The sequence below is a fragment of the Anas platyrhynchos genome, chromosome 3 (assembly GCF_047663525.1).
Source record: "Anas platyrhynchos isolate ZD024472 breed Pekin duck chromosome 3, IASCAAS_PekinDuck_T2T, whole genome shotgun sequence".
Classification (NCBI taxonomy): Eukaryota; Metazoa; Chordata; class Aves; order Anseriformes; family Anatidae; genus Anas; species Anas platyrhynchos.
The window spans coordinates 24239705-24259241 of NC_092589.1; the positions used below are offsets into that span (position 1 = coordinate 24239705).

General features: G+C 44.4%; 1 long non-coding RNA gene across 8 annotated transcripts in view; it reads right to left on the reverse strand.

The window, feature by feature from the left end:
• Positions 1 to 19537, reverse strand: part of LOC106019054 (uncharacterized) — a 177971-nt gene that overhangs the window by 57853 nt on the left and 100581 nt on the right. For 7 of the 8 annotated variants that reach the window (XR_011808086.1, XR_005264810.2, XR_011808085.1 and 4 more), the window contains exon 4: positions 16670 to 16817. This is a non-coding gene — a long non-coding RNA (uncharacterized lncRNA). Of the gene's footprint in view, positions 1 to 11143; positions 11538 to 16669; positions 16818 to 19537 lie in introns of those variants that run through there. The other variant, XR_011808091.1, reaches the window with a different exon arrangement.

The window sequence follows — 19537 nt, forward strand, 5'->3', positions numbered from 1 at the left end:
TTGCACCTATAAAGAATTTTTATTTCATCCGAGAGCCAGCTACTTCCTTTGTTAATGTTTGCAAGGACATTAAGGTCCACTGCAAAACCTGGGCTTGTATTAAACTGAAGCAGTGATGATGTGCCATCAATTAATTTGATAGAGGAGGGAATGAGCCACAGAGGGCCTACAAATGAACCAAGTACTGGTTTTAAATACTCATTTCTGTTGCCACATTTGCAGCTGCCAGAGGCACAGTAAATTCACCTTGAAGTTTCAGGCAAGTGAAGCAGAAACTCCTTACAAATAATTACGATGACAATAGAGGGGCAAACAATAACTACCAAGAAAAAGGTAGCATTGCAATATATGAACTCAGTAGTAATTGATGAAAACCCCTCTGGGTAACCTGTGGCCATTCACTGACATTTAAGGAGGTTATTATAACAAAGGGGACAGACTGACACCTTCACCTGGAATGGGAAGCCCTGCAATTTGCTTGAGACCTTTCCTGACATTTAAGTCACCTCCTGCTTGATTTCCACTCCAGCTACAAGAAGATTGCTAAGTATCCCTGATGCACAGAGCTTGGAAATTTAACAACTCGTAGCTTATTGCACCAAATACAGCTTTTATAAGCATCAAGAACACCAAGAATCAAATACATGTAATGTATTGTCTCACACTTCATCTTTCTCCAAGAGCAGAAGGAAAAGAAGTCCTAAGTAAAAATGTTTGCCTCTATTTCTTTTTCTTTTATAATTTCTTATTTTTTAATTTTTTTTTTTCCCTCGGAGAAGCTCAGGCTCATCAAAGAACAAATCAGGGCAAGATACTGCATCCATCTGAACCCATCATTCCCTCCACACTTTGCTAAGGGCTGCTTGCCCTGCAACCAAGCTCAGTGCTGCCATTCTGGACAAGTGGGTTTGCACTCACACCCACCACAAGCAGTTTAGCTCAATACACTATCTGTTCTTCTGGATCAAAAAGTTTCTTTAACATCTCTTTGCCCACATACCACCTAGGAGCAATTATCTTGCCCACACTGAAACAAAATAAAACTATAGTCAATTTAGTTTTCTGTTCCCTTTCTGTAAAGAATCTCAAAGGCCTGAAGCTAAGCATGTCCAGGTTTCTCAGGATGGCCTCCAAAGGGTTTTCCTCCTGCTGGAACTGCCCCACAACATTGCTCTGCTGGGGAAACAACTTCTATCCAGGAAAATCTGGTCTAGACAGTGGAAAATGGGTTATTCATCTACAGAATATGTTTTCTGCTTTCCTGGACACTCGTCACCGAGGCAAATGCAATGAGTGGAGATAGGAAACTCTCCAGGCTTGTGCAAAGGACACCACAAAAATTAACTTGGTGCCTCTTCTCAAAATTACAGGGACTAGTTCTGCTCTCAGTTCTATCTGTGAGACCGATTTCACATTTCTCCTACATTTGCCTCCCATGCAGTGAGCAGTTAACAAGCTCATTGAGTGCCAGACTCTGACTTTTCACAGCAAAGTAGTAAACAAATTTAATATTGGACAATCTACCGCATTTGATGAGACCTTGAGACCAGACCTGTCCACTCTGCAGGAATATTAATTGATTTTGCATGAATACTAATGGATTTAAGAATAGAGGGAAGATTTACTCAGCTTCTCTGGTGAAAAACACTTTACAGACTCTCTTGCCCTGGGCTTTGTAGGGTTGATTTTCTACCAGGCCATCACAGTATACTCCAAGGAGTCTGTACTCATGTTGAGACAAATGGGTGAATTATGTATGATCATTTGCAGTCTTTTCACACAGGAGCTAGGCTAATCTGAAAGTGTCAGGGAACAGAAAAAGCAAGGGAAGGCAATGCAGGAGAGACCCCACAACCAGCAGGGCCCATCATCCCACCACACTGAGCAGAACAGACCTGGATGGCAGCATGGTCCAACCAAGAATCCAGACCACAAGGCAATTCCCAGCAATGAGCCAGGTTCAAGGTCAACTTGTGAAGTCAATCCATGAGTCAGGGTTAAAGATCACCCACAGCAACAAGGCACAGCTCAGGCTGAGCAAGGAAGTCATCCTACAAGATGAGGTCTAAATCAATCTGTCATGGTTGTAGCTGGCAACCACTCTGCAGTAGCTTCTGATGGGGAAGATCAGCCCAGGGCTGAGCATAGAGCCCTGTGGCACAGGGATGTGGGGGGAGCCCCAGCTGGGGCTGATCAGGGTCATTACGACCCATTGGTGCACTCAGTGCATGGACGGGAAAAAGAAAAAAGGGAAGGGAAGGGAAGGGAAGGGAAGGGAAGGGAAGGGAAGGGAAGGGAAGGGAAGGGAAGGGAAGGGAAGGGAAGGGAAGGGAAGGGAAGGGAAGGGAAGGGAAGGGAAGGGAAGGGAAGGGAAGGGAAGGGAAGGGAAGGGAAGGGAAGGGATATGTTTGTGAATTCACTTAGAGCACACACATGGCCTACTCAAATCAATGGAAAGATCTGGGCCAGCCTCAGCAGAGCAACTAAAATGAACATGAAGATGCAGTGAGGTACCAGCACTCAAGCGAGTCCCACGCAGCTGTGGTTGAGGTGCTGCAGGTGATCATGTGGGGAAGCTTTTGTCATCCTCACAACTGATTGCCAGATAAAAGATTTCTGAGAATTGACTCAAGCCTTTTTGCGTAGAACCACCAAGCACCTTCTTTGTAACAGATATGCCACCTAATGCACACACACCCCATCAACGTGGGCTGTGAAGCAGTAATCTGACACGCCAACTCTCCTGGAGTCACTTACAAACAGACCAGGTGTGTGGTCTCATTCTTGTTTGAAAGTGAGAATAAATAAGTATTATCATTTTTGTGAGTATTGCTGCCAGCAGTGATTAATTGGAATAATGAGGCCTGACAGCGAGCTAGCAGAAGTGCCTAAAGAGGAAAGGTGTATCATGCTACGGAGAGAAAATCACCAGCCCTTACAAAAGACATTCACTCATTCACTGTCTTGGGGTGGGGGGCAAGAAACCACAGTGGCAATTAGAGCAGTACAGTATAGATTATCCCCTCCAAGAGCACAATCCTGAAGTATGATAAAATGGTATTTCACCCAGAGACTGTGAAACATTTGTTTCTGACACAGTGGGAGGCAATTTTCAGCAGCCTTGATTTGGTACTGCTTCTAACACAGGGGCTTTGGGGCAGTTAAAGCCTATCTGGGGGCAACACGAACACAGCCCCAAACAGACAGACAGGCGTGCTTAGGGATGTGGCCACTCTTGCAATCGTGTGGCTTTGCTTCCTCCTGCCCAAGGAGAAAACAACTGAAGTACATGCCTACCGCACAAGTTTCTTCCTGGGGGCCGTTCTTTAGAATTGACAATTACATTCACATCCAATCATTACAACCAAAATAATACATAAAACATCTAAAATATGTGTGCATGGTCTCATTTTCCAGACAGCATGGGGCTTCAAACATGTGACTTTCTTTACAATTGGCTGCACAATTTCTCTAAGGCCCAACCATAAAATTCTGTTCCCACCCTGAGCCCTGCTGAATTCTCGAGTTCTACAAGGGAATTATGCTTTGAGTGGAAGACAATTTTTCCTTCTGCTACTTCTACATTTTCAGCTTTCAAATCTCTTTGAGCGTTTCAGGATGAGAGATAAATAGGAGCATGTGATTTATTTTCCTTAGCTAGACAGAAAGCATGGCTTGAATGATAGATCAGGGCTCCAGACATGCATAACATCCATCAGTCACTGCTTTCCATGGGTGTGCAGCTCTTCTTAACAAGGCACTGTTTCCACAAAGTTCTTTAACTGAGGGCCAGACCCTTGAAAACGTAACCTTAAATGTGTTTATCTTCTCAAAACTCCCCCCTACCCTTTGGTGTGGGGCTGACAGTCTGCCCCCTCCCTACCCTCCATTGCTGACTGGGTGCGATTTAACTTCTCAGCAACGCATGGTGCTGGGGGATGGTAGGGATGTGTGGACCCCGCTGGCACTTGTTGGGGAAGGCTTGCAAAGACAAAAGCAAGGGCTTCAGTCACTCCACACAAATGGCAATAATAGCTACACATCAACCCACACCTTTGTGTGCCTGTCAGTACTATCTGCATCTATCAATTAAAATTGCTGAGTTTCCTGCCAGAAGTCGAGGCCTTGGAAGGAGATGGTGAGAGCTACCAAAGATAACGAAATTTTGAAAGGTGAGTGCTACCTACCTCCTCTTTATCTAATTGTATCAAGAAAGGTTTCATAGATGGAGCCTGACTCACTTCTCACACTTGCTAATTAAACCTGGTTTCAGCAGTAATCCGGAGCGAATACTCCTCCCTTACAAAGCTACCTGAACAACTGGTAAAGACCTCTGTAAGAAACCTTACTGGAAGATTCATCCAGGACTGGACTGAGTCAGTAGCCTTCTGACACTTAACAATAATGGCCTAAGCCGAGGGTTGTCTCTCCCTAGAATCGCCAAAAGCCTGGCAAATATAACACCCTGGTCCTGAGAAACCCAGGTCCGATGCTCAGTTTGGCTTCCCAAGGGCATGGACAGCAGCCTCTCTCTTCACCCCAAGCAACTGCCAACCCCATGAGCTGCTGGCCTTGTTACAGCTGGCCTCGTCCTTACTGCATGGGAAAAAATAAAAATAAAATAAAAAATCGACAGCTCTTAGGTCAGTTCTGAAGTGAAAGGAGGATTATGATCCAAAATATTACTGAGATGGAGAACCACTTCTTGTAAGGTCCGAGGTAAGACACAGGACTATTTTGAGGAGCCAAGTGATGAAGAGACAGAAATGACACAATCGCTGTGCCCTTTAAAGGTTGCTTATCTGCTGCCCCCTGGCCAAGTGGTTTTGATGGCCTTGGGCACACAAGAAAAGAAAGAAGAAAAAAAAACTGCCTCTCTTCCCTCCCACCTTTTTGGCACCCAGACCTGACTGAGCTCCCATGGCAGGGCAATCAAAACCAAAAGGATTTTGATCCTACAGCTACACTGGTCCTGGGGCAGCCTGACCCTGAACAGCCCACAAGAGCATGGTATTAGTTCTTTCAGAAAGGTCTGTCTTTTGCTTTGCTTTTTAGAAAACACAGACTCACATTCACGCAGTCATAGAGAGGTGGATCCTGGGAGGTGTTACTCCACCAGCACCGGTCTATCCATCAGGGTAACAGATGTGATGTCTCATGCACTGTAGCCCTAATCAACCAGTTGCAATTATTTTTCAGATATGTTTATGTCTTGTTTGGCCATCAGCACCAAAAGCATGAAAGGACTCCCCTAGCACAGTCAGCATTATTTCTGTTTCATTGTTATGGCTGAAATAAAGCCTAATAGGGAAAGAGAGGATTTGCAGGGAAGAGTCTGAGATTCAGAGAGGATTAAAAAAGCTGTTCCCAGCTTTACCACAGACCTCATCTGTGACTTGGAGTGAAGCACTTCATTTTCACTCTGTACAATGGGGATTCTCCTCTCTCTTTGTTACCCTTATCAGTTTTGGGAAGAGTATGTGACAGTGTGAAGGCATCTAACAGCCAGCACACAGGCACCCGAAACAAGTTTATGGCTTTGAGATGTTTCTGTAAAAAGCAAAACAACAACAACAAAATGCTGTGAAAGATGGATTACTTTGTTCTGTCTCATAAACACATTCCTCATGTAACATTAAGCAAGATGTTTTTTTCTTAGACACGTTATGCAGAAAAATGCCATGTTAGCATACTGAGAACTAGAGAAATCTACTGGGCGGGCACCCATGTTTGTGAGTTTAGGAGAGACAGAAAGAATATCCTGAAGAAGCTCAGATCCTCTCCATTAGTTACTTACCCACCATAGTAAGCCAAGGGGATGAAACACTGCAGCAATGTGGGAAAACCTAAGCCAACTGAATCTCTGTTCAGAGAACAGCTGATATCACAAATATTTTGCTAGTGTTAAGCTCAAGTGAATACCTTACCACCTCAGCTGGATGTGAGATTTGGTCCCATTCAAAGGTTGTCTTTACCTTCTTCCTCTGCAACTAAGTAGAATCTAAATTAAACCCTTTTGAACTATTGCTGTGTGTTGTTTTTTTTTTCTCCACAGCAAACACCTGTAGCCTATACTTAAATATCCAGACCAGTTCATCTTCATTGGCTTTTGGAGACAGAAACAAACTGACCTGCACTGGCTGTGTGCTGTTACACTCACCAGCTCTCCAGCACTGCTGAATCTGCGAGTTCTGACGCATGAGAACATTTTTATTCAAGCCATGCACAGGGGTTCACTATGAAATAAAACCCTGTAATGCAGCAAGATGCTCTGTGCCAGGCCAAATAATTCTTTGTTAACTTCAAAGCTCTGGCGAGAGCTTTGGAGCTGACAAGATGCGCTGGGAGCTGGCAGCTGGGACTACCAGGCTGACAAAGAAGCCTCCTGGACACACTTATCGTATAAACAAGAAAGGTCAGACCATTCTCCTATGGAATATGATACTGATACCACTTACCCATGGGATAACGATTGGGTTACATGGACTGGCATGACCTAACCTCTACGTGGGAGACTGAAGAGAGCAGCACACATTAGGATAGTTTTTGTACACCTTGCAAAGTAAAGCCTGATTGATGATCGGCTTTCCAGTGACAGTGCACAGAAAATACCTCTGGCCATGCCCTTCACTGGAAAGGTGAACATAGCCCTCTGCCCTCCTAAGGGAGCAATCAAAGCCTCAGGGACCTGGCTCAGCTAAACCAGCAGCTGGCAAAAGCCCCAGGAGCAGGAGAAAAACAACTGTGAGCTGCTTCTCCATGGCTGATGTCTCTCAGGACCATTTCACAGCAGCATGAGGACAACAAGGAAGACTCTGCCATCGCCTGCCTTAGCCACCGTCATTCCTGTGGGCTGGCAGCATGCTGGTCTCCCCAGGTCAGCACTCCTCTCTGCAAAAAGGAAGGACCCATCTCAGCTATCAGCTCCTGAGCTCTCAGCAGGGATCATATCAGCTATACATTTAAGCAAAGGAAAGCAGACTGCCGCCAGAGCTATGCAGCATAAACCTTCTTCTGGTGCCTCTCACTGGGGCAGCCCAGAAAAGAGTAGGATGCTTAGGGAGGCTGAGTCACACAGAGGTGAGGTGAGCCAGCAGACCTGCAGCACCACCAGGTCCCCAGATTATCAGAGGGAAAAAATGCGAAGTACATGTTGCAAAATGTGCCTCCCACAGAGACACAGTCACTGATAAACAATCTTCAACTATCATTGTTCAAATAACATTTGAATCATTCTCTGACTCAGTGATCAATGAACGATGAGTGACAGAAATAACAACAGTTAACTAAGACGGCAGAAAATGTTAAGGAAAGCAGTCAACAAGGCGCGGTTTTCGTAGCTTAGCCTTTAGTGAGCCAAGTCAGAAAGCTGTTGAAAAAGTCACAGTTCTGGATAAATCCTCTTTAAAGCTATAACAGTGGGGCTTGTGTTAAAAAATGTTCATCCACTGCTTTGCAGTCAATGGTAATTCTTAGCACGGGATAACATTTATACTTTGCTCATCCAGTTTCTCCTGATCTTCATGTGCTTCTCTGGCACTTTTCCATTTTCTTGCTCTTGATTAAAGAGCACTGAGAATCTCTCTCAAAATAGCAGTGAGACTCAAATTACATCTGCTCCAAAAGGAGGGAAGATAATAAGAAAATGAAGAGAAAACTTAGTTAAATGTTACTTAAGTGTATCATTTAGGGCCTTGCTAGAGGAACTTTCATTTCAATGAGTTAAAAGTGGAATATAAAAAAAAAAAAAATGTCCCATGAAGAAATCCATACAACTGTTCATTCAGATCAATGGCTTCCTAATAACCTGATAGGAAAAAATAAAGGTTTTCAGTAAATGACTAAGTAAATATGAATGTACATGACAAGAATTAGCCATTTCTGTAGTTGTCCAAGATGACCAAAACCTCACCATGCAGTTCTTTTCTTTTTACAGAAGTAGTCCTACTCACAGCAATTTACCATATGCAAGCAAGCCTGAAAGATCTGAAGGATTTTTGAGGAGAAAAAAAAAAAAAAAAAAAAGATTAAAAATTAAGCTACTGCCCAAACAAACCCAGTCAGAGTTTAACACACCTCCTGATGGACTTAGCACACATCTCTGAAGAAAAACAAAAACTGCTGATCTTCAGAAGCACCAAATACCAGAGACACTCCCATGTATATCATCGGGCAGGATTTCAGGAGTAAAAATTACTTGTGATTTAAAGGTTTGCCAGACCACATTTTCCACTGTTTGGCAAAAGTTGCACCAGAAGAAAGTGTCAAAGCAGGAATTTAACCTCTGAACATTTGTCCAGACCTCTAACTTCCTGGCAACGTTACCTCCCTGCCTGATGAAGCCAGACCAAAGCACAGAAGATAGATGAGGCAATCATGACCGTACAGGTCAGACCAGGCACACCACCAGCCACTGCTGACATGTCATCAATGGCAAAATCCAGACTGACATAGTGTGCACCTTGAGTCCTTCCCAGGGCGTTTGGGACTAGCTCCAAGGCACCTGCCCAGTGCTCCCAACAGGGCCTTCACTCAAGCAGGCTGGGGAAATAACAAACTCAATTTCATGGTGAAAGATTTGTATTTGTCCCAATGCCTGTTGCTATTGTGAACTGATAGGGAAGCTTATCTCTCCTCACAATGCCAGCCTGATTAAAAGTGATAGAGCTCCTGTGACAACACACCAGCCTTTCAGAAAAGGCATTATGCTACCTTTACTCTTGACAGGAACAGTGAAGGGGAAATCAGCAGCCTCTGAGGCTTTAAAAGCTGCGTACCTTGCAAAGACCTAGCGAGCAAGGTGTTCTTGGGCTTGAAAGGAGGGGGCCAGGCTCAGGTGAAGTGGTGCTCTCCCAGCTATGGCAGCAGTCTCCAGACTGGGCATTCACTTGATCTCTCTGTGCAAAGGCTCAGCTGAGGTGAGATGAGTGCGAGGTGAGCTCATTTCCCCCTATATGAGATCCCCCACCCACCCCACGAGAGGTGATGTGAGGATAAACTGATGAACATGTGCAAGGTGCTTCAATCTCACCATGGCAAGCCCCAGAAGAGACCCACAGGCAGAAGACAAGATGCCAGCTGCAGTGTACATCTAGACCCCTGCAAGAGCTCACCATGGCTTTTAAAGGACCTGCTCCTGTGGGGGCTGATTTGTTTATTCCCATTCCCTTCCGATCCAATATGTTATCTTTACATCGCAAAGTTTATTTCTGAACATGTCAACACAGTTCTGAAAAGGTCAGACACATGACAGCATGCCTGTGATGGTGCACAGGGAGGCACAGACACAGCTGCATTCCTGGAAATCACGATTTGAAGGCTTTTCACAGGAAAGTCTGACACAGCACCTGGATTGACAGAAAAATGTAGGCAAGCCACCATCTTCCCCTTCAGTTATCACTCCCATTTCATTTCCATGCTTTGCATGAAAAGCGAAAGGTTGCTTCTAAGTATAGTATTTGCTGGCTTTGTTTGAAAGCTTGCCATAGCTCTCAGACATGATAACACCAGCCGGGTGCTAGCTGAACTATATTTATCAATGTATTTCATGAAGGAAAAACTTAAGTGGTTCTGAGGAGTTGAGGTATTTTCTTTTCTTCCTTACTTTTCCTTGCAGCAGACAGCTCAGTCCTGTTATTTACCAGATGTCACCCTGACAAGTCAGATAATATTAACATAGGAGATCTGTTTATATGCCACAATGCTTTGGATAAGCAGCTTGTGTTTAAACAAGACATGAGAAATGTGTTTGTTCAGTTTTTCTCTCCTTTTTTTTTTTTTTTAATTTAAAAATAAATAAAGAAGAAACTCCAGAGCACAAGTGGACTCAAGAGTGTAAATGCACTTCTCTCCTTCCCCCAGTTACTGGTCTAACTGGGAATGACACCCTGTCAGCAAGGCTCCCTCACTCTGAGCAGAGCCACTTCTTTCCCTTGCCTCTTCAGCCTGCACCTTTGGGTCACTGTGGACTGTGACACCCTGGCTGATCCCACCAGGAGCACTGACAGTGTCCAAGCACCTTTTTACCAGTGCAAACAGCCCTTAGAACAACAAAATAAGTGATATGCTCTACAAGCCAGCCAACGTACTCCGGGCAGGCCCGGGATCCCGTCAGGCCCTTGGAGATGGCCTAGCGCTGCCTGTCCACCCTTTGCCTCAGGAGCATGGCCGGGACCTGCTCCCTGCAGAGCTGTGCAACTGCTGGGGTCCCACGTGCCCAGACTGATGAAAAGGGCAGCTTGGAGGATGAGAGTGAGGTCCTGAATGCCACCATTTCCCCCATTAACACATGGCTTTGCCCCACACGAGTCACCCAGGGGAGAGGCTTTCCCTGGTGGCAGCAGCAGGGGAGGCTGGAGCAGCACTGGTAGATCTCTGCTCCAGGTCTTCGGACCCAGAAGCACATGCTTCCACAAAACCATGGCGAAATTAACAGCACTGGTCTCCATGACCATTCCCTTTGCTTCGCAGCCACATCCCACCAAGACAGCAGGGCTGGAAATAACAGGGAAAACACTCCCTGTGAGGGAAACGACATGGGAGAGCTGACAGATAAGAGTGCTGAAATGTTGCTACGGCGCAGATGAGATGTCTGCAAGTGGGCTGGCAAGAGCAGCAGCATGCGGTGATGTGTGCTGTGCCTCCAGTCCTTTATCCACAGACCCCAAATGCTTCCCAGCTGGGAACATCCATGAGCAGCCATGCTGGCTGCCAGAGTGCAGAGCATTTCCCAGAGGCCACCATAGCATCTCACCATGAGTCGCTCTGCTTTGAGCAACAATTCCCATTGTTACCTGTTCATTATTAGGTATTTCATACAGGTTTAATGCTAGATTCATCACATATCCAAGGAAATATAATCCCAACAAAATGAAGACAACAAATTACAAGACTAAATATTTGTTTCACCAGCCTTGGAATTTCTTAGCTCCAAATGATAACAAAATTGACTCCATCTATCTGAAGACAATAGTGTAGAAATGCTAGAAAGATCAGTTTTTGTGGTGGTTGTTTTTTTGTTTGCTTGTTTTCAAAACAATATTCTGATTTGCTGTGATTATAAAGAACCCCTTGTAATCCCAATATTTGATAAATCACAGCCTAACCTCCAAACCATCTGTGGAAAAATTTAAAGAAATATGCGTTAAAATGTTCACAGTTATTCAGAAACATATCATTCACAGTTTCAAAACATTTACAAGCTGTACATAGTGTGACTAACTTGGCAGGATGGCAGGATGGCAGGGCTGGATAAAACCCAGCATTGCATGAGCAAGAAATATACCATGGCTCTTCATACAGAGATTGGCAATGGGGCAGCAACCTGTAATTTTTCATTGTTCCGTCTCTCGTTCCCAAGGGTAGGCCATGCTGGGACAAAAGATGCTTCATTTGTACTAGAGACATGACCCAGTGCTCACTGTATCACAAGTCTGCAGGAGAGGTCCTTGGACCACAGCAATGATAACCGCAGCAGTGAAGCTATTCCCAAACTGTTGGTCACATTACACCTCTCTGGTTCATTCCTTGAAATTGCACTGTGGAAAGGAAGGGAATCACAATAAAGATGCCTTGTCTTAAACCTGGTAAATCTCTGTCTCAAATCAAAGTCAACCAACTCAATGCAAATACAAAAATGTATCTTCACTCTTTTTTTTTTATACACAATGAAAATGACTGTTGACTTTGATGGAACTGTTCACCATTCATAAAAGAACTGGAGGGGGGCACAGATTTATTTTGCTGAATGCTGTTTAACAGTCATCATGTTCCATCTCCTAAAGAATCATCTCTAAAAATGGGAGAAAATTCATTCTGCTTCATTTCATTCCCATTGAGTACAGAGGTTTGATAAATACAATGCCTTTGTATTGTCAATGACAGCTCACCCCTTTTTAAAATAATCCCTGTCCCCGAGACCTGAGTTTCTATGTATAGCACACACCCTCAGATGTTTAAAGAGTGAGACTCAATGTTTGCCATCATTTCAGACTTATCTTTGGCAAACAAGGAATTGACTCCAGTATAATCCCCAAAAGGAATATAACTGTCCTTCCAAAATCCACATTCAGCCTGGCAGCAGCTGTACTAAGAAATTCAGGTCCAAATCACATGGTAGCAGTCTTAAAATTGCAATTTAACCTTGAGTTCACACTCAGTTTATCTTTTAGACGATCATCCAGATTAGTACCAAATGAGTTTTTTACACCAAAAACAAAACTGAAGTAACAATAGGGTAACTTGGCCTCCTCTGAAACTAGAAAATCTGTAAATACAGCATTACAAGAGCAGGAGGGGAAGGAGGAATATGTATATATATAAATCTACCTATCTGTATCTGTTTCAGTATGAAATCCATCTCTAATAATGCTCAACTGCATGACTACATGGAATTAATTTCACCTTTTTGTACATCTTTTGTACACCTTGACCAAGCAAAATGGGGAAAATTGAGTTCTTTATGACTAAATTGCTATAATTAAGGATTAGTTCACCACTACATTTGAGGATGTTCAAAGGCTGGTTAAAAACAGGGTAAATGAAGAAAGCTCATGCCCAAAAGAGCTCACTGTGTTCATACTGCAGGAGAAAGCATGTAGGTGGGAGAAACAAAAGGGGCCTTGGAGGGAAGGATGAAACAACAATGAAATGACACTGCTGCAGAAACTGTTACAATGCATCATTAAAATTAAATGATAAACTGATTTGAGACATCCTCAGAGAAGGGTGCTCCGCCCAATTTAATGCATATAGTTGTTTCTATAGCAACAAATTAGTTTCAATCAAAAATTAAAAGAAGCAAACAAACAGAACAAAACTAACAAAACCAGGCAAAGACATGACACATACAAAATGTGTGATGGGGCTATAAAAGTTTTATCACTGCTTATTTGGCATAAGCTGCATAATTCACCAGTGCTTCTGTCACTCATATGTAGTGTGGTCATGGCTGTAAAATTTTACAGCCTCCTCACAGCTTTGCAAATTCTCTATTGATTTGCCTCTTGTAAACAGACCAAGTGGAAAATATGAAAGTGTTAAGTCACAGAGGCATTGCCTCTCTCCTCACAACCTGTTGCCACATGGAAGAACAACCTTAAATCAAACAGGGATGTCATATGTGCAACCTTTGCTAGCCGTTTTATATTGGATCTATGCCTATGTTTTTTGGTCTTAGCCAAAACAGACCAAACAGTCATCAGCGGAGATCTTATCTGCATGGTGGATGATGTCAACGTGCCACATGTGAAGTTTGCTGCAAGCACCAGAAGAACAGAGCCAGGCCAGCCCAGGACATCTGTTTCTGTGCTTCCAGCAGTAAGAAGCAGAACATTAGCCACAGGGTATTGGCAGTTCAGCTTGTTCAGTGTCATCAGTGATTCAGATCAACCTGTTGGTGGGAAAGAGGTGACTGCAATGGCACACAAAGTGTGCCTTACACAGTCAGGTAAGGTCCTCTACGAGGTGTGCAAAAAGTAATCACCCTGACACAGTCTCAGCTTCAACAAGAATTCATGGAATCACAGAATGGCTTAGGTTGGAAGGGACCTCAAAGACCACCTAGTTCAACTCGCACTGCCATGGGCAGAGATGCTGCCCACTACATCAGATTTGCTCAGGGTCTCATCTAACCTGGTGTTGAATACCTCCAGAGATGGGACATCCACAGTCTCTCTGGGCAACCATCATCTGAGAGAAGGATTTCCTCCTAACCTCTAATCTAAATCTTCCCTCTTTTAGTTAAAACCATTCCCCATCTTCCTCTCATTATCTGATTGAGCAAGGAGTTGCTCCCCATCTTTTTTATAAGTCCCCTTCAAGTTCTGAAAGGTTGCCATGAGGTCACCCTGGAGCCTTCTCTTCTGTAGGCTGAACACCCCCAGCTCTCTCAGCCTGTCTTCACAGGAGAGGTGCTCCAGCCCTCTGATCATCTTTGTGGCCCTGTTCAGGACCTGCTCCACATCCTTCTTGTGCTGGGGGCCCCAGACCTGGATGCAGTACTCCAAGTGGGGCTTCTCAAGGGCAGAGTAGAAGGACAGTCACCCCCCTTGCCCTGCTGCCCACTCCTCTGGTGATGCAGCCCAGGCTGCAGTTGGCCTGGGCTGCAAGTGCTCACTGCTGGCTTGTTGAGCTTTTCATCCACAAGAACCCCCAAGTCCTCTGCAGGGCTGCTCTTGGTGAGTTCTCCCAGTCTGTGCTCATGTCTAGGATTGCCCTGACCCAGGTGCAGCACCTTGCACTTAGATTGTTGAACCTCATTAGGTTCATGTGGGCCCGCTTCTCAAGCTTGTCCAGGTCCCTTTCCATGGTGTCCCTTCCTTCTGTTGTATCAACTGCATCACTCAGCTTGGTGTCCTTCTGCAAATTTTGATGAGGGTGCCCTTGATCCCACCATCTGTGTCATTAATAAAGGCATTAATGCCATTGATAAAGATATTAAATGACATACTATGTCATTGGTAAAGATAATAAACAGCACCGGTCCCAGGACAGACCCCTGGGGTACACCACTCATCACCGGCCTCCACTTGGACACAGAGCAATTGACCACCACTCTATGTGTACAGCCCTCAAGCCAACTCCTTATCCACTGAATGGTCCACCCATCATATCCATATCTCTCCAATTTTGACACCAGGATGTCCAGTGGGATTGTGTCAAAGGCCTTGCAGAAGACCAGATAGATGACATTGGTTGGTCTTCTCTTGTTCACTGATGCAGTCACTCCATCATAGAAGGTCACCACATTGGTCAGCCACGATTTACCCTTGGTGAAGCCATGCTGGCTGTCTCGAATCATGTCTTTGTCCTGCATGTACCTTGACATTGCTTCCAGAAGGATCTTTTCCATGATCTTTCCAGGCACAGAGGTGAGGCTTACTAGTCTGTTGTTCCCCAGGTCCTTCTTTCTAACCTTGTTTAAAAAGGGAGTGATGTTTCCCTTTTCCCAGTCACCAGGGACTTCACCTGACTGCCAGCAGTTTTCAAATATGATGGAGAGAGGCTTGGCAACTCCATCAGCCAGCTCCCTTGGGGCCCTGGGATGTGGTCATCAGGCCCCATGGACTTGTACCTGTTCAGTGCCATCAGGTGGTCCCAAACCTGTTCTTCACTTACAGTGGAGGGACTTTGCTCCCCCAAATCATCCCCGAAGGTCAGTTGGTATGCAGCCTCCTTGGTCTGGGTAGTAAAAACATTTACAACATGGTCACAGGCTTTTCCTGGTTAATTCCCTCAGAAGCCCACACTGTTAATGGATACATTCAGCTTCCAAGCGTGCTGCAAGGCCTCCGAGTCTTCTGAAGGTCTTCCAGATTGACCTGTTGGAAAAGCTGTCACCTCTGTAACCTTACCTCTGCTCATACAGACAAACACTCACTATGACCTAAATCTGGGCTTCAAACACAATTAGAGTCAGACAAATAGATAATTGTGTGTGTGTGTGTGGGGGGGGGGTGACAACTGAAAATGCAGGTTTTCCCTTTTTCTTTGAAATGTTTTGTTTAACAAGACACGCTTTGGTTTGTTCCCTGGTTTTGGAGCACTATTGTTTATTTAGCACCTTGAAGATGGGGAGAGGGACAGTGTTCAATCTATAGAAATGGCCCTGGTCTCTGCTGATACTGTTCTGTGATCATGCACATGGGAAATGATAGTTGTGTGTCCCAGTTTTCTTAGACAGAAAAACCACAATGGGCTTCAGGAAGGAAATGTAATTTTTTTAATGACCTGATTTAATAGATAAATGTTTTTTGAGAACCTCATTAAAAAAGTAGAAACAGTAGCAGGTCAGAGAGGTCATCTGCAGAATAAATATAACAGGTCAGGTCCTTCAATTGCCATAAAACAGATATAACTTCCATAAGCTGAAGACAAATCCTGCATTTCTAGGAGCCCCAGGGCGCAGTTCTCCCTGCCTCTCCTGTGAGCCTTGCAAGTTCCCTGCTGTTTTCCCTCTAATTTCAAAATGCCAAGCCAGGTGGAATCTGGGCTTTCAGTATTTGCCTAGAAGGGAGAGCAGTCCTTGTAAACCTGCCTGGTGAGAGACAGCTTCTGGGTTGTGATCAGCTAGCCATCACCCAACGGTAAATCTGTTCTCTGAAGTGCAAGACAGGACTGCTGCTGATGTACCTGTAGAAACGCCTTTGCTGCCCTTCACATTCCTCCTCAGTTTAACTCCAGCCAAGGCTGGTTCTTCCTGTTTCCATCCCTGCAAACCCAGGAGGTACTTCTGTATTCCCACTCAGCGTCCTGTCCACCTCTGCTCGATGCTTGTTTTGCTCACTGAGCTCAGTGAGGGGCTCCCTATCCAGCAACCGTGACCTTCTGCCACACCAACTCATTTTCTTGCACATACGGGATGGACCACACATCCCTGGGCAGCCCAAAATAGGCTGCGGTACGGGTGATATTGCTGGGAATACTTCGCCGCTGGGGGGAAGTGGTTAACAGCCCTCGCTGTGTTTGTGAGCAGTTACTGGTGGCGTCTGCTCTCTCAGAGAAAAAAAGGCTCTCCCTCCAGACAGGGAGGGTTCAAGTTTCTCTAGAAGCACAGCTTACTTCTCCCCCAAAATCATATCAATATGGCAGCCACATGGATGGAGCATAGCCCCTACTCTGAGACCCCCTACATCTTTAAGTGAGGACAAATTTCCGATTCCTTCCTTACCAGAGGACTTGTAAAATCAGGTCTTCATTCATCTGCAGAAAAGGAAACAGTTGTATTCTGTTGAGCCACAGAGAGATACCTGCGAGTGTGCGATCAGCTGCTCAGTGGTGTGGTCCTTTGCCCTGGCTATGCTGATGGATCACAGCACCTGTAGCAGGCAAAAATGAAAATAACTAGCTAAATTCTCCTAACCTTATTCACTGTGCTTCTAAAAATGTTTGCAAATTGTGTCACAAGCCAGATGTCCAAGGTAAGTAAGTGGCCCCGGCTTGTTGCTGTGCACCAGAGCTTTGCCATAAACCCCTTGAAATAGAGCTAACAGGTAGAGTTGTGCCCTCGAGTGCACTTTGTGCAAGAGCTGGTGCTGTCACTCGGCCAGCAGCTGTGGCCTGCAGCATCACTCTGCTGAGATGTTTGAGTCTCAGCAATGCTGGCTGGGGTGGGGGTTTCAGCTGTGGATGCAGACCTCAAAAACACCAGACAGCACAGACAGGCCCTTTGCTCTGTGAAGAAGAAAGATCTGACCTGCAAGGAAGGGAACAGCTGTAGCTGTTTTTATCTTGACTTGGTCTGATCTTGTCAGAGCCACAAGGATGATTTAGAAAGAAACTTGTATCAGCAGACTTAGAAGACAGAAGATGTATGCTCAAGGACTGCGGGGGGACTGTCAGGGGTGAATTTTCTCTACTCCATCCGTATATGATCCATGTGAGTATTCTACTAAGTGTTTGATGAAGTGTATGTTACTTACATTTCCATATGGATGAATGATTAACACTGAGCATCGCAACTGCCTTAAGCTTTAAACAAAGCTCTAGCACACACAACGGAAAATATAGTGGTCATCATTAAAAAGTGAGTATTCGCCAGAAAAAATTACCACACTGTGGTGTATGAAAAGACCACAGTTACTTCCTGCTCTAAGTATAAATGGAAAATGTGGTGTCTCAGATACCAGTAGGCTGGTAACTGTTAGCAAATGTTGACTTTTCTATGGTATCCCAAGCTGAAACTAAGCCTTTTTTGAGGTCCAGCCATTGCTATTTTCCAGCCCACAACAGACTCCATCTCACTGGTGCACGATACGATCCTTCTGCCATGTATAATAAGTCGTGTGACCCTTTGATACAGCACAGAGCTTCTCAATGCTTCTGTGCACCACTGCCCTCCGATGAGTGCAATCAGAACTGCTCTGGGTATCACTTAATCCCCTTGCTGCCCCCCACTTGGGGAAATTCCCCCACTGCAGGACGCTGCACTTTGGAAGCCAGCAGAGTTGTGCTCTTCCCCATCTGTTCCACCAGCTTTCCAGCAGCCACTATGTGAGACAACTAGAGCCGCTTGGAAAAATCAGGCTGGAAAGCTTTCTGATGAAAAACGGAAATTGTTTCCCAATGAAATCTTTGCAACAAAATGTTCTATTTCCTCATTAACTATAGAGGTGGTTGGAAATTTCCATTTTAAAATGTTTCCAATGGAAACCAGATTTCTCCCCTTTCTTTACTACCCTCCTCCCCCCCTTCCCAGTAAAAATTCTGCATGTGGAGAACAACATCATTTTTCAGTAAGGTCTTCTGAAGATCGTAACATTTTTCAGTGGCTGTGGATTAGATGCAATCCTTAAGATAGCACTCTGTATCCTGTGGCTTAGTTGTTTCAGTTCTTCTCAGCTCCAGTATAAGATCCTGCTGCTTGATTCATTGACAAGGAGAAGACAACCTATCTTACTTCCCTGTTTGGGCCCTCACAGTCTACTCCCGGTTTTGGTTACGTGCACGTTTCTTTAAAGTTTTACAAACAATGCAAGTACATCAGTTTCATGCCTCTGATACCATGCTAATGTCCTGATTATTTGTATCACCGTGAATTTGTTCTTAAATGTACCGATTTTTCACCAGTTAAAGTGTAATCCTCAACAACTTTTCGGATGGAGATCTCCAAAACCACTCCACTAGATTTTTAAAATTCCTTCAAAATGCAGATTGATAAAAATACAAATTGATCCAGATTTATGCACTCATACTTCTCTTTCCCAAATGCATTTTATGCCTAGCCTTTCCAGCAAGCAAAAGGGCCAGACACCATGACATCTCTCTTTCTCTAAACACCCTAGTGAGCCATGTTAAAATTAATCACTTTTTAAGAGGTGCACTCACACAGTCTTGAGGGTAGGCTTGTAACTGGATTTTTTTGGCTCATTAGAAGTCAGCACAATGGCAAATGCAGAACTGAGTCTATGTTCTTGTGAGGAGGGGGAAAAGGGAGACACAGTTTTATACTTACTCAGAGGATACGAGAGGTGCCAAGAGCAACATAATGGGAATACAACCTATTATACCACATATGGTCTCACTTATCTGTTATTCATATAAGAATTCCACTTCTTTCCCAAACAGCAAATAAGAGACGAGTATATATAATACTTGAGGAGCAGAAGATTTCACTCCGGTTAAGCAAGACAGTGTTGAACAGGGAAATAAGAACTGACACAACCATCTAACAACAGTTAAAACAGAGTTTAGATTTGAAGATTTCCTAATGCCCTGCAATTTTTGACCAATGTAGGTAGTATCCCAGAAAAATAAGAGACCTGCTCAGAAAAAAAATAAAAATAAAAAATTGGATGACATAAGCATCCTCTTGAAAGACTGTCAGTTAATTACCTTCCAGATTATCACATTCATTTTCAATTCTGCAGGACAAGAAAACTCTATTATGGATTACACAGATTTGCTAAAATGCCCGTAAAGAGAAATCTATCTTGAGGACAGTTGTGAAAAACCCTGATCCTGCCCCCCAGCTGTACAAAAACCTCAGTCCTTTGACATGTAATCAATTTATCATGCCTTTACACAGTGCTGCCCACCA